Below are 16,470 nucleotides of genomic sequence, written 5' to 3'. Positions count from 1 at the left end.
ATACTAAATTGCAATAAACATATCACGTCTAAAATTAATACTGTCTTGGAAAATTGGAAAAATAGATCAGGATTCTCTCTTATATACCGTATAGGGTAGCACACCCGGTATAAACAATTTTTTTTTTATTCATTGTTCACATGGAATACAACCCAGCTGTCTCTCAAGTGACTCCAACTTCAAATAATGTCAAATTTATTCAATTCACTAATTCTACTTCAACATTCAATACAAAATTCAAATTAGATTATAAAATCATTCTAAATTTCTTTTCAATTAAAATTGACATTCATAACACAAACTTGCCACTTTTATTAATTCAACTTAGGTGATAAAACCATTCCATATTCACTTTCAATTCAAATTTGTTCACATTCATGTCTCAATCCGCAGCAACAATTCAATTTATATTAATACAATACAGGTTACAAAACCATTTCAAATATCTTCTCAATTCAAATTTGTCCTTATTCAGAACTCAAACAATTTAAAATTCTAAAACCATTCCAAATTTCTTTTTCATTCAAATTCGTTCATATTCATACCTCAAACTTGCAACTTTTTCACAACTCGAATTAGATTATAAAATCATTTCAACCTTCTTTTCATTAAAATTTCTTAATGCTTGGATAGCATACAAAGCTGCAAGTGTAAGAGCCTTCCTTTTGCTAATGTCAAATTTCGAAACAAAATTCAAAGAATTGAGAGAAAATTTCTTTAAAATTAGAAAACGTTTTACATACAGGTCGTTCTTTACCGACAAGGCAAGAGAAGTTGGATGAATATAAAAATTCTTTAATTGAGGCATATAATAACATTTTAATAGAGGCAAACGGGCATTTTGAAAACCGACCTAGGCCAATTGCTGTGAATAAAAGTTTATCACGTTGTAGGGAAGAATTAATTAAATGTTTTACAAAACTCAACTGCACAATTAAAGTACCAACCAACTACATCGACTTAGTCCAAGATAACACTTTTATATCAGATACGGATCGGGAAGAAAAAGAATCCTTCGACGCATACAAAATCGAATTTGAGGAAGAAGAGGAATTCTCTGACTCATCAAAGCCGGAAACACTCGACACTCGTATCGGTGAACAAAGTTGTTTTTTACCTCATACCGAAAATATTTCATTACAAGAAAACTTCTGTAGTTTCGATAACCCAGTCGTTACATCAAACAACTCTTTAGGGCTTTTAACAACTTTCTCAAATTCCAACCAATCTCGTACTAGTTTTCTAGAACCAACAATAATGGCTACACCAGAGCAAAAGAGACAGTTTATTGGGTCGTGGGCGCCTTTATTTAGGGAAAACTATAACGGTGACCCCTTAGCGCTAGACTCCTTCATAGATAAAATTGAACTAGTAGAAGGATGTATAGATCCAGATCTTGTGCCAACTTTCATTTTATTGGTTAAATCGAAGCTCGAAGGGAAAGCAAGAGAAGCAATTCCGACAAATATAACATCTATCCAAGAAATTAAAGATGCTCTTAAAAGTCGAATAAAGCCAGACAATTCAAAAGTCGTTGCAGGGAAAATAGCTTCACTAAAAGTTACGAACAATAATTTAACCGAGTTTGCTAAACGAGTAGAGGAATTATCTGATGCTTTAGAGAGGTCTCTAATTATCGAGGGAATATCAAAAGACAAAGCGCACGAGATGGCAGTCGAACAGTCAGTAAACGTCTGTAGGCTAAATACGCGCTCAGACTTAGTCAAATCAATTCTCGCATCAACCTCCTTTAGTGACGCAAAAGACGTCGTAGCAAAAATGATAGTCGAACAAAACAATCAGGCTACAGAAAGGCAGGTATTAGCTTTTCGATCAAGGTTTAACAATCAACCCAACTTTCGCAATAACAATAGAGGCAATAACTACTACAATAACAATAATAGATACAACAACAATAGCAATTTCAACAGGTTCAAAAACAATAATAATTTCAATAGGTACAACAACAATAATAACGCTAGATACAATAATAACAATCAAAATAGGCAAAACAACAACTATAGGCAAAACAACGACAATCGAAACAATAGTAACTCGCGTAATACTAGCAACAGTCAAAATAGGCTAGAAAACAGAACCAATACTAACGCCGGAAGTTCAAATACGCGAAATAATGCAAACGTTCGCTCTTTAAACTTGGACGCCCCTCAGCAGCGAACACTGAGGGACGAGGAGATAAACGAATAAATATTAAAAATATTTTTTGTCTAAACCTAAACTACTCAGATTTTATCGAAACTCATATAACCGGATCTAACAAATTATGTACATTTTTACTAGATACACAAGCTGATATTTCGCTAATTAAAATTTCTAGCTTAAATAAGCGCATTCCCATTAACTATGACGAAATAGTGAATATCACTGGCGTTACATCAGATTCTGTTGCTACTTTGGGTAAAATAAACATAAACCTAAATTTTTCGAATAATCTAGTCGAACACAGCTTACATGTGGTAAAAGATGACTTCAATATCCCATCAGACGGTATACTGGGTAAAGATTTTCTTCATTATAATAAATGTGTAATAAATTATTCAAATAGTAGCATCTCATTCTGGGCAAATAAAGAAAAAGTCATTATGCCAATCCTACACGGAACAGAAAGAGATATGTGTGTCATACCACCAAGATGCGAAGTTTTTCGAATTTTCGACTTAGGTCACTCAACAACTCCACTTTTCGTTGAATCTCAAGAAATACAAAAAGGCGTATTTACCGCAAGATGCATTACAAACTCCAATAACCCAGTCATAAAATTAATCAATACCACAAGTGATGTACAATTCGTAAACAAAAACTCTATTAAAACGGAAAACTTATCTAATTATCACGTCTATGTAATCGACAAAACTAAGTCAGATGAGAAGCGAATTAACGAAATAACTTCGATTTTAAAAGATCAAATTCCAAAAGATGCACCATCTGAACTTTTAGATCTATGCATACAATATGCTGACATATTCGCGCTTGACAACGATAAAATGACGTTAAATAATTTTTATGAGCAGAAATTGCGGTTAACCGACAACGAACCAGTGTATATAAAGAACTATCGTCTACCCTATTCGCAGCGGGAAGAAATTAACAGACAGGTTACAAAATTATTAGAAAATGATTTAATAGAAGAAAGCTATTCTAACTACAACAGTCCTCTTATCTTAGTTCCTAAAAAGAAAATAAATGGCAAAAAAGCATACCGAATGTGTGTTGACTTTCGCGCAGTTAACAAGAAGCTAATAGCAGACAAATTTCCATTAGCACGAATCGATGATATTTTAGACAATCTTGGCAGAGCCAAATTTTTCTCAACCTTAGACCTTTTTTCTGGATTTCACCAAATACCATTACACGTAGATTCACGCGATATAACCTCATTTTCTACTGATCGCGGAGCGTATCGATGGAAGGTATTGCCATTTGGTCTGAACATTGCACCAAATTCGTTTTCTAGGATGATGACCATCGCATTTTCAGAAATACCCCCTAATGTAGCTTTTCTTTATGTAGATGACATTATAGTCATTGGCTGTAGCGAATCCCATCACATTAAAAATTTGTCTAAAGTATTCAATACTTGTAGATCATTCAACCTTAAACTCAATCCAAGTAAATGCAATTTTCTAAGACCAGAAGTAACATTCCTAGGACACAAATGCTCAGCTGAAGGTCTGTCACCAGACGAATCTAAAATAGACGCAATTCGTAACTATACTAAGCCAACAGACAAGCGACGCTGTAAGAAGGTTTGTAGCTTTTGCCAACTACTACAGACGCTTTATTCCCAACTTTGCAACTCTGGCAGCACCTCTGAACAGACTGAATAGGAAAAGAGTAGAATTTAACTGGGACGAATCATGCGATAAAGCCTTTGATGCACTAAGAGCATCCCTAATGTCACCAAAGATATTACAATACCCAGATTTTTCTAAAGAGTTCACCATTACAGTAGACGCTTCTAAGACGGGATGTGGAGCGATACTCAGCCAAGAACATCAAGGCAGCGATTTACCCATATGTTATGCGTCAAAATCTTTTAATGAGGCAGAACAAAAGAAAGCCATCATTGAGTTAGAACTATTAGCCATTTATTTTGCCATTAAACAATTCAGACCATACGTTTATGGAAATCACTTTATTGTAAAATCAGATCATAGGCCTTTAGTCTATTTAATCACTATGAAAGACCCATCTTCAAAACTTTCTAGAATTAGACTTGAGTTGGCAGAATACAATTTCACAATAGAGTACATAAAGGGAAAATCAAATGTAGGAGCAGATGCACTTTCTCGCATAACCATTGGCGAAATAAAAGAATCAACCAAAAATATATTTGCAGTTCAGACTAGGGCTATGAGTAAGAAAAAGGATAAATGTAGTTCTACCGGAAATATAGACTTATGTGAAAACATACAAACATTAAACGTGTTTGATAAATTCACTCATAACTTTTCAAAAAAAATTCCTCGTATTAGATCAGAAATATTTCATGATAAAAACAATAAACAATTTTTAAGAATATGCGCGCAATAAAGCATAAAAGAACAATTTTACTTGATTTTGAATTTTCTAACGAAATAAAGAATTTCGATAATTTACTTTCGAGGCTAGAAAAAGAAGCCGGAAAACGCAATATTAAGGAAATAGAATGGCCAAAAAACGATTTAATTTTCAAATATATTACAATTACAAATTTTAAAGAAAGAGGAAATAGGCTTTTACAATTTTTAAAAATTATTTTAATGCATCCAATTGAAACAATCACTGATCAGGAACAAAAATCAAAATTATTAGCAATTTATCACAATGATCCCATCACTGGAGGTCACTGTGGAACGAAAAAATTATACGCCAAATTACGAAACAAATTTTACTGGAAAAACATGACAAAAGACATAGCTAGTTATGTTAGGAAATGCGAAAAATGTCTTCTGAATAAAGTGAAAATAGGAAATAAAGAAGAACTCGTTCTAACTCCTACTCCTAATAAACCTTTTGACATTGTCGTAATTGATACCATAGGCCCATTACCAGAATCGAGATATGGTAATAAGTTCGCGCTTACCATAATCTGCGATCTGACAAAATACTTAGTTACAATATCAATACCTGATAAAAGTGCAAAAACCATCGCGTCAGCGAAGGCTTCATTTTAATATACGGTGTTATGAAATCCATTAAATCAGATTTAGGTACTGAATTCAAAAATGAAATTTTTGCAAATTTAACCAGTTTATTAAATATTGATCACAACTTTTCTACACCATATCACCACGAAACCGTAGGAACTGTCGAAAGAAACCATAGAGTTTTCAACGAGTACCTACGTGCGTACTTAAATGATTCCTTTGATGATTGGGATACATATTTGAGATATTTTACGTTTTGGCATAACACAACGCCAAATACGGTATTCGATAATAAACTTACTCCCTTTGAATTAATTTTTGGTAAAAAGGCCATTGTGCCATCTGAACTGAAGAACGAAAGAATTGAACCAATTTATAATATCGAAAATTATTCAAAAGAAGTAAAATACCGAATGCAAAAATACCACGCCTTGGCTAAAGAGTTAGTAGAAAAACACAAAATAAGGAATAAAGATGCATATGACAAAAATGCACAACCAATGGTAGTAAACATAAACGATATGGTTTTAGTTCAAAAAGAACCACGGGAAAAACATAAAAACATATATCAGGGCCCATACCTAGTAACAAGTATAGACGGTGTAAACGTAACCATTTTTGATAATGAAAATAAAAAATACAAAACGGTACATAAAAACCGCATAAGAGGAGTACCTAGATAAATACAATCGGATGTACCCAATTTCATTTTGAGATAGTCAAAAAAAAAGATTTTTTTATTTTTCACTTCGCTAATAAAGCAAATTTAAATCAAAATTTCTAATATTCTAAAACCATACTTAATTTAAGTAAAAGCACATTTAAATAAAAATATGTCAAACGATAGGAAACAATACGTATTGTAAGTAAAATAAACAAATAGAGAATGTACATATAAGTTAATACACAAAACCTATTAAATGAATTTGAATTACAAACAATTTTTTTACAAGTTATTAATATTCATATATGTAAATATGTAGGCTTAAAGCACAGATAAATGTAATTAATTAAATAAAATAAGCTACTTACAGGAAAAAAGAGAATAATAAATAAACTATTAATATTCATATATGTAAATATGTATGCTTAAAGCACAGATAAATGTAATTAATTAAATAAAATAAGCTACTTACAGAAAAAAAGAGAATAATAAATAAACTATTAATATTCATATATGTAAATATGTAGGCTTAAAATATATATAAATGTAATTAGTTAAACTAGCCAAGTTAGCCTAGGTAGATCTGCCGCAAAGCTCAAAATTATCCTAATTTTTTTCCCAATCGGGATGAATAATAACCACCCAAAAAGGTTGAAGCCGACAAACCTGATCAACTTGTCGACTTCAAACTTTTTTCGAAAAGGGGGATGGTGTAACAGCAGCCTTATGATCTTACCCTGTTTCCCACTTGGTGCAACCCTGTTGTCTATTGTGAATGGACAACAGGTGTTGAAACAAGTTGAAAACGGGGAGGTCGGCTCGTAATGAAAAGGCGGGCATTATTATTAATTTGGCAGAGACTTGGCGTGTACGACAAATTTACAAAAAGAAAACTAAATCTAATTCTACATTAAATTAACTAAGTGCTACTACTAAATATTAAAAATACTCTTATTCTACAGTAAACAAAACTATATCTAAACCTAATTAAACCAAACTAGAACTAAACATAAAATTCGTGTTTGATTGTTTTCTTGGTGTTTGAGTGGAGTGTGCGTGCATTAGCGTGCGCACAAAAACAATTTTTCTGAAGGAGTTCCATAAGGAACGCCACACCTTATAATAAGGTTGAAATATGGAACAAGATTCATGATTCTATGTGGTCCATTAGCCTTATAATTAGGGTATTATTCTTTTTTTTTTATCATCTTATTAAATTCCTTATACAAGGCTGATTTCAATCATCTTATAAGCCTTACATTAAAGACGATAATAAAACAAATGGTATCTTATTATAAGGCCGTATGTAAGCCTTATTTTGTTTGAGCTATGAGCCGTATATTACTACTATAATATACAAGTACTACTACCAAAGTAGTGTAAATAAAGAATCTTTTCCATTATTCAATATTAGTGTGAAGTCTACTGTAGTTTCTTGTAAAACATGCAATGCAATTTTTTCTTGTGGCAATCGAGTTTTTTAATCCAGTGAACAGTTTTAAGATACAAAATGAGAATAGAAAAACCTGATTTTATTAGTGCGATAAGCCTTATAATAAGGTTAAAATATGGAATAATATTCCTGATTCTATGTGGTCCATTAGCCTTATAATCAGGTTATTATTCTCTATGTATTATCTTTATGTAATACATCATGTAAGACTGATTTTAGTCGTCTTATATATACCTGCGGTTGGTATGCCTGTCGTATGAGGCGACTAAAATACCGAAATGATTCAAGGGGTTGCCAGCGTAATTTATAGCTTCTCCAACCCAATTGTCAACCTCACCTACCCGTGGCGAATCCTGCTTCCTTGTTACCGGAACATACCGGATCTACATCCGACAATGAACCATCAACATCGATAACACTTCCCAAAACCTTCAGGACTTTCTTTATCGACACAATAGCATATGGCGTTCCATTATAAGACCTTATGTAACCTGATTTTCTGAAAACGATAAGGCTTATAATAAGGATAAAATATGAAATATCATTTAGAAATGAGAAGTGACCTTTATATGCCCCATTTATACTTAGCAGCTGAAATCTTAAAATGTCTCTCCTGAAAATTTTTGTTTTTTGAGTTATAACAATATTGAAGTAAATGAGAGATATAGTCCCACTTGCATTCATTTCTGGGATAGAGGGCCTTTATATGAAAAATGTATATTTATACAAAAAAGCGGGCACAAAAGCTAACGTAATGAAGTTCTTAAAACCATTCGAGAGTGTTGAAGATTTTCAAGCATTTGAAAAAGAAATTCAAGATGATTCCTCGAAATACGAAGATTTGGTAATTATGAACTTACATTTTTAACCACGATAGAATTAAAAAAAATTAAATAAATTTGAAACTATATATTTAGATCGAAAACATATCAAACATAAATAGTGCAACCGCAGAAAAATTTATTAAAACTGCTTGGCGCAAAATTCTAACCGATGTTGCAGCTCAGAATTTATGCTGGAAAGGTACAAATACCAAAATAGCTGCAAGAGCTTTAAGCGTTACGGCTGCTTTAAAAAGTATTTACGACAAGTTTGAAATGTTTATGCAAATTAATTAACTTTTTTTATACTTAGGTTCATCTGATGAAGAGTTCTCACGCACAACAATCACCTTTTTCCAACATGCTAAAGGAAGACTTAAAAAGCCCACAACATACAAAAAAAAATAAAAATAGCAGCTTAGATGCTTAAAGTATTACAGAAGTTAAAATGTAATCAAATGGTTTTAGTTTTTAAACAGTTTTATTTAACTTGCCCTTATAAGTTTTTGTTTTCACTTTTATCATTTTGTAAAATAATCGTTTAGACATGCCAAAAGCAAAATCCCAGCTAAAAATTTCCTCTGTAAATAGGCGGAAAATTAGGTTTCGCAGAAATGAAACAGCCGATGAGCGTGCAAGGAGTGCTGAAAATGAAAGGTTGTGAGCAAAGAACAACAGGCAGGGGGCGATTGGTCTGAAGTCAGCATTTAACTACAGACCACATCTGAATTATGTATATGGAAAATTCTCAACTTTTCGTTGGCCGTATGAGTGAAATTTGGGGTTTTTTGTAAGGCTAGGAAGTGGGGGTCATGTCAAATTAAATGATATCGGTGAGCCTCCGCCAGCAATCAAAGCGCGTGCGCAGGAGAGTATACAACGTCCAGTCATTTTAAACAAAATATAACAAAATGGTTGTTTCGCTACGACTTCGTTTGGCGGTAATGAAATTAGAGAAGGAAATTTTATGCAAACTTTCAAAATACATGGACAAGCGTACCATATTATTGGAAGTTTATTACCACCACCGAACATGGTTCCAAAATTTTTACAAATATATTTTTCTTCCTAAGAGGAACAGTTTTGTTGCGCCAAAATGCTGCACCAACCCTTCAAAGAGACACTTTGAAATTAATTCAAGAAATTCTGCTTGAAAATAATGTGTATGTTCGAAGTTTTATGACTTCTATGGAGCGTATGCCATCTAATTCGAATAACTATAGGGTTGTAATCCATGCCGACAAGCGTACTGCTAATGAACAATCGACTACAGGCGAGGTCGCATTATTGATAGTTGACGAAATTGCTGGTCCCGTGATATTGTCCTACAGTCCCGCGATAACACCATCCATCGTGTGTCAAAAATTCATCGTTCATATGACCCCTTGCAATACCATATCAAATTTTTAAATGGTGAGGACGGTTACAGCATAAATATACCGCAAACTTCTCCAAGCAGTGGGGCACCTAACCCACGAAAAGCAGTTTCATGTATGCAATTTTATGCATATAAAATTACGATTAGAGAAAATAGCTTTGATGCGCTTCATAGATATGGATATCTCTTTAACCAATACTGTAACAGCAGCCTTATAAACGAATAAAAGTCTCACCCTGTGTCCAAATTGGTGCAACACTGTTGTCTATTGTGAATGGACAACAGGTGTTGAAACAATTTGGAAACGGAGAGGTCGGCTCGAAAAAAAAAAGAGCGGCCATTATTAAAATTTTGGCAGCGACAAGCTTGGTCACCCTTTTCAACCTTCGTTTAAATAAAAATTGTATTTAGTAATTAAAAGTAAAGTTTTTAATTTTCTTTAATTCGGTACAAAAAGGTTAAAAACCGCAAAACAACCATTTCGGGAACTACTAAGAAGGCACATATATGGAAGCGGCGCCCTCCACCTCATCTGGCTACCGTCAACCTCCCGACATTGAGGTAACTTCCAGGAGTTCACATAGCGACCGTGACAGGACCAATACTAACAGCGGAAGTTCAAATACCCGAAATAATGCAAACGTTCGCTCTTTAAACTTGGACGCCCCGCAGCAGCGAACACGGAGGGACGAGGAGATAAGCGAACAAACACGAAGAATGTTTTTTGTCTGAATTTAAATTACTCGGATTTTGTCGAAATTTATTTAACCGGATCTAACAAACTATGCACATTTTTACTAGATACACAGGCTGATATTTCTTTGATTAAAATTTCAAGCTTCAATAAGCAAATTCCCATTAACTCTGACGATATAGTTAATATCACTGGTGTAACATCAAACTCAGTTCCTACTTTGGGTAAAATAAACATAGAACTACATTTTTCTAATAATCCAGTCGAACATAGCTTACATGTAGTAAACGACGACTTCAACCTTTTTTTCGCAAAGGGGGATGGTGTAACAGCAGTCTTATAAACGAATAAAAGTCACACCCTGTTTCCAAATTGGTGCAACACTGTTGTCTGTTGTAAATGGACAACAGATGTTGAAACAATTTGGAAACGGAGAGGTCGGTTCGAAAAAAAAGAGCTACCATTATTAAAATGTTGGCAGCGACAAGCTTGGACACCCTTTTCAACCTTCGTTTAAATAAAAAAATTGTATTTAGTAATTAAAAGTAAAAGTAAAGTTTTTAATTTTCTTTAATTCGGTACAATAAGCTTAAAAACCGTAAAACAACCATTTCGGGAACTACTAAGAAGGCACATATGTGGGTCGATTTACTTAAGTACCTAATGTTATTTGAATTGTTATATTTTTATGTTTTGTTTTCTTTCAAAGTTGTTCATTGATAAATCGTTTTTTGATAAAAGGTTTTGTATTTCATACAACAGAGAGTGTTGAGTTCGAATTTGCACACACAAAACACATTGTGAAATCTAGTATTACTAGGTTTAATGCACAATCATGTCAAGCTTGTATGTTCTGACATTTGTATTATCACTATTCATTTTGAAATTACAATTCTTTTCATATACATTGCTACAGTCCATTTTGTTATATCTCTCGCTATTAAATAACTAATTCAAGTAGCTTTTCGGTATTATTGAGAATAATAAAGTTGTTTTATTATTAAGAATAAAAGTATTCTACCGAGTATTCATTTAATCGAAAACACCGCATTTTTATAGCAAAGGAATTTCTAGCCACTTGGACACCCCGCAAAGCTAACACCACCGCCGCAAAAGTTACAATTCGCAGAGGTAATATTCCACAACAGAGGGTAGTACACTATTACCTTCGTAGTAGAAAAAATACAAGATATATATATGTATGTGTATCTCTTCTTTTAAACTATACCCAAATAGCAAAAACTCAATAGATTTACTTTTTGCGGCGAAACGAAGTAAGCCGGGTACTTGCTAGTATAAGTATATAAGTACTACTACCAAAGTAGTGTAAATAAAGAATCTTTTGCAAGACTAAATATTTGTAAGTGTATTGTAGTTTCCTGCAAAACAGTTTTTTAATCCAGTGATCATTTTTATGAAACAAAATGAGGATAGACAAACGTGATTTTATTAGTACGATAAGCCTTATAATAAGGTTGAAATATGGAACAAGATTCCTGATTCTAAATGGTCCACTAGCCTTATAATTTATTTTCTTTTTTTTTGTTTATCATCTTATTATAATTCCTTATACAAGGCTGATTTCAATCATCTTATACGCCTTACATTAAAGTCATAATAAAACAAATGGTGTCTTATTATAAGTCCGTATGTAAGCCTTCTTTTGTTTGAGCTATGAGCCGTATATTACTACTATAATATACAAGTACTACTACCAAAGTAGTGTAAATAAAGAATCTTTTCCATTATTCAATATTAGTGTGAAGTGTACTGTAGTTTCTTGTAAAACATGCAATGCAATTTTTTCTTGTGGCAATCGAGTTTTTTAATCCAGTGATCATTTTTAAGAAACATACTGAGGATAGACAAACGTGATTTTATTAGTACGATAAGCCTTATAATAAGGTTGAAATATGGAACAAGATTCCTGATTCTATGTGGTCCATTAGCCTTATAATTAGGGTATTATTCGTTTTTTTTTTTTTGTTTATCATCTTATTAAATTCCTTATGCAAGGCTGATTTCAATCATCTTATAAGCCTTACATTAAAGTCATAATAAAACAAATGGTATCTTATTATAAGGCCGTATGTAAGCCTTATTTTGTTTGAGCTATCAGCCGTATATTACTACTATAATATACAAGTACTACTACCAAAGTGGTGTAAATAAAGAATCTTTTCCATTATTCAATATTAGTGTGAAGTGTACTGTAGTTTCTTGTAAAACATGCAATGCAATTTTTTCTTGTGGCAATCGAGTTTTTTAATCCAGTGAACAGTTTTAAGATACAAAATGAGAATAGAAAAACCTTATTTTATTAGTCCGATAGGCCTTAGAATAAGGTTAAAATATGGAATAATATTCCTGATTCTATGTGGTCCATTAGCCTTATAATCAGGTTATTATTCTCTATGTATTATCTTTATGTAATACATCATGTAAGAGTGATTTTAATCGTCTTATATATACCTGCGGTTGGTATGCCTGTCGTATGAGGCGACTAAAATACCGAAATGATTCATGGGGTTGCCAGCGTAATTTATAGCTTCTCCAACCCAATTGTCAACCTCACCTACCCGTGGCGAATCCTGCTTCCTTGTTACCGGAACATACCGGATCTACATCCGGCAATGAACCATCAACATCGATAACACTTCCCAAAACCTTCAGGACTTTCTTTATCGACACAATAGCATATGGCGTTCCATTATAAGACCTTATGTAACCTGATTTTCTGAAAACGATAAGGCTTATAATAAGGACAAAATATGAAATATCATTCCTGACCCTAAATATGTGGTCCATTGGTGTATTATTCCCAATATATCATCTTATTATAATTTTTTATGTAAGGCTGATTTCAATCGTCCTATAAGTTGTAATGTCCTTATATTTATTCTGTCATTTCACCCTTTTTATTATAACATGCATTTCTGACAGATGGTAAATGTCACTTGCTGGCGGAAATGCAGCCAACTTCGCTTTTGCTCTGGTTCCTTCTTTTTCCGGTGAACATCAAAGAGCAAAGTCGAAAAATAATCGACAGCGACAATAAAATCTTAAAATAAATTATCAATCGTATTATTTTAAAAGACAAGATTTCAGCCTCAGGTTTGGGGTGTTTTCCTACTGCTCACACATTAATATTTCGCCACTTGAAGATTTTGGAAGAAATAAAAAAAAAATTAACCTATGAAAGAAATGCATAATTCACGTTCCAAGATGAAAGCAGCAGTCAGCGGTAGTGCTATTCAAAGCAATAAAGCTGGCTAAAAACCTGCAGATGTGAAAAATGTAACTGCTGCCTCCGTTTACAGTGTTCCTGGTGCACCCAGTACTTCAGCCGCCACCGATGCCACTTCTGTTCATACCGCTGCCACTACCAATTCTGCCTCTGTCGTTACAACCACCACCGCTGCCAATATTATCAATTTTGCCGCTGTTGCTACAATCACCGATGTTAGAACAACCACCACTAAGAGATAATACAGAAAAAGGTATCTTATTATAAGGCCTTATGTAAGCCTGATTTTGTTTGAGTAATGAGCCTTATAATAGTACTACTATTATATATAAGTACTACTACCATACATATGTATAAGTTATCCTAAGATATTGTCAACGAAATATTCTTGGGTAAATAACACCTTGGATGGTTGAGAATGACGAAGGAAATCTAATTCTCTATTGCATTTTGGCAAAGTAAACAATTTCGATCCCATCAAGTCGCAAAGCTGAAATGAATTTTTTACTTCATACTGCAAGTTTAAGCTACAGTCTAAGAATAGCAAACATTTTAATTTACTTATTCAGCTGCAATGGAATATCATAATTCCAAGGCCAATGCATTTCAATGATGGGCCGTTGTGAAATTGGAATTGGACAAACAGATTATAAGCTGGCAAGTGCGACTGACAATTAATGACTCATATAGCCAGCAGCATCGACAGCTACAACAACAGAAGCATTTATTGAAATAAATAAAGCACTTATTTATTTAAGGTATTTATAGGACTAACAATTAGATAAAGTGGAAAACATGTGTAATATTTGCTAAATATAGCAAATCTGGTATGAAAACTTTTATTACTGTACTGAAGCACATAAATCGGAGTACCTCACAAAAAGGTAATTCTGTAAGTTGCGCGCAGGGCCTCCAGAAAAGAATATTAAAATAAAAAGTTTAGTATTAGCAATTGAAATTCATTATTTTATAAACATAAGTACTACTACAAAAGTAGTGTAAATAAAGACTCGTTTGCGATACTGAATATTTGTAAGTGTATTGTAGTTTCTTGTAAACAAAATTGTAAAATTCTACTACCATAAAACCACCAATGCAATTTTTTCTTGTGTCAATCGAGTTTTTTAATTCAGTGACCAGTTTTAAGAAACAATGTGAGAATAGAAATTAACTCAACATTTTATGAACTTCTCCACATATCAAAAACATTACATAAATTCCATTCCCACAGAATATTCTGCAACCAAAAGTGCAAATACGCTTCCGCACATCCGCTGAATTCTAAGTTAATGAAATGAAACACGCGCAAGCGCTTATTCGCTCACCTAACAAAATACTTCGGCTGAGCGCTACACGCGCAACCCTATTTTGCTGACAAAGCATCTTTGGTCACGCAGGCCGGCTCAGGAAGGGTAGCTTATTGTTTATAGCTTTAAGAGAAAAGTTAAAAAGTTTTCGGCAAAGTAGTGCGAAACTTTTTGATTTAGCAACATGCAAGTGAAAAGAATTAAGTCGGTGCATTTGTCCTAAAAATAAAAAGGCTCCTCAACAAAAAAAGAACGTTGCGATTGATGAAAATCAGTGGAGATGACGTCTCTGCCTCAAAGAAGTTGCAAAGAACTTTGAAAAGGAAACAGCAAATAGAAAATCGCCCAAGCACATCCCAAAATAGTTCAACGTTAGCGGATTTAGACCTGAGCATTTCTTCCGCGGCATCATCGGCATCGGCACATAGTGTCCCTTAATCGTCAGTCTTTTTAAGTTATAATTAAAATGAATATCCAACCCAGAGAAGGGAGCTTTTAAACTTTATAACAGTAAGAGTAAACGCCATAGTACACGCTAGAGTGGAAGAGGAGCATAGGGTAGACTTAAGTAGGATTTCCGACTCGTCACACCCAATACCGAATGTGGTAAAGTGTTTGAGAGATGGAACACCAGACGAGTTTAGCTCGTGGAGGTAGTCTGTATATAGGATTTTGTTGATGCATGGACAAAACAAGGATTCGCCAAAATACTATTCAATTCTTCAGACAATTAGACACAAAATTTTAGGCGAGGCCGACGCGGCACTTCAATCATATCGGACTCCATTGAATTGGAGTAATATCAAAAAGTGCCTAAGGATTCGTTACTCCGATAAGAGAGACGGTACTGACGTACTGACTAGAGTACCAACTGACAACCCTAGTTCAACGTGGTAGTACAGTAGTTGAGTAATCAACACATGTAAAACTGACTGTTTACTTTATTTTATTTTATTTATATCACACTGTATTTTGTATTTACGATCTAAATTTGAAATCAACCGAAGATTGATATTCTATGTTTGCATGTCACCCTGCAACATTTTTCTTGAAAGATTCTCGAAAAATAAAAGTACTGAAGAAGAAAAACTTTTACTATTCAAAAGAAACGTTGACGGGAAATAATAGCAAATAAGTATGTAAAAACTGCACAGAACTGTTCTTTGTTAATTTAATTTTTTAATTGTCTAATACAGATAATAAACTCCACTCCACGTCTTCATGTATTTCATATGCTTTGGAAATATGTATGTATATCTTTTAACAATTACGCTTTTATTCTTCGATGTTTGGACGCAAATGGAATTCGCGTTACTTTTTTACTGAATTCCCAACAACAGTAGAGAAATTCTATCACGAGATCTACAAGTGTCTCTCTCTCATACTGGACAAGCCTGATTGTCTGAAGTTGGGAGAGGTAGCCATGTTTACTATAGCAAAAACCTGTAGAGAAGAGGCACTAGCCACTTTCGTGAGAGATTTAAATGGGCAACTGCAAAGTTTACTTAGCGTTAGGGAAACAACCAGCTTGCCACAAGCCCTTTTTTACATGTGCTTAAAATGCTTCTTCTGTGATATCAAATAGTTTCTTTGTCGGATACATCTTTGCAAAACGTTCCAATAACAAGCAACAGTTCTTTGATTACATTGATTCATGGGAGGCTCAGTAGATGAGAGAGGCGGCGGATGAATCAATGAAATCATTAAAAGAGAGTGAGAGAGACGCTTTAGCCAAAGATGAACAGCTAGACCCCAC

General features: G+C 33.7%; 1 protein-coding gene across 2 annotated transcripts in view; it reads right to left on the bottom strand.

Moving 5' to 3' along the window:
* The window catches only part of Pbp95 (proximal sequence element A Pbp95), a 207,234-nt gene that overhangs the window by 16,987 nt on the left and 173,777 nt on the right, over positions 1–16,470 (bottom strand). The window contains exon 6 of one of the 2 annotated variants that reach the window (XR_010953847.1): positions 6,931–12,015. The exons of the other annotated variant lie outside the window; for it this stretch is intronic. The gene's annotated coding sequence lies outside the window, so the exon portion shown is untranslated. The remainder of the gene's footprint in view (positions 1–6,930; positions 12,016–16,470) is intronic. 2 annotated transcript variants of the gene reach the window in all.

This window comes from Eurosta solidaginis, chromosome 1 (assembly GCF_040869045.1).
Source record: "Eurosta solidaginis isolate ZX-2024a chromosome 1, ASM4086904v1, whole genome shotgun sequence".
NCBI lineage: Eukaryota > Metazoa > Arthropoda > Insecta > Diptera > Tephritidae > Eurosta > Eurosta solidaginis.
The sequence above is the reverse complement of the archived record's forward strand: the minus strand, read 5'-3'. Positions and strand labels throughout refer to the sequence as shown.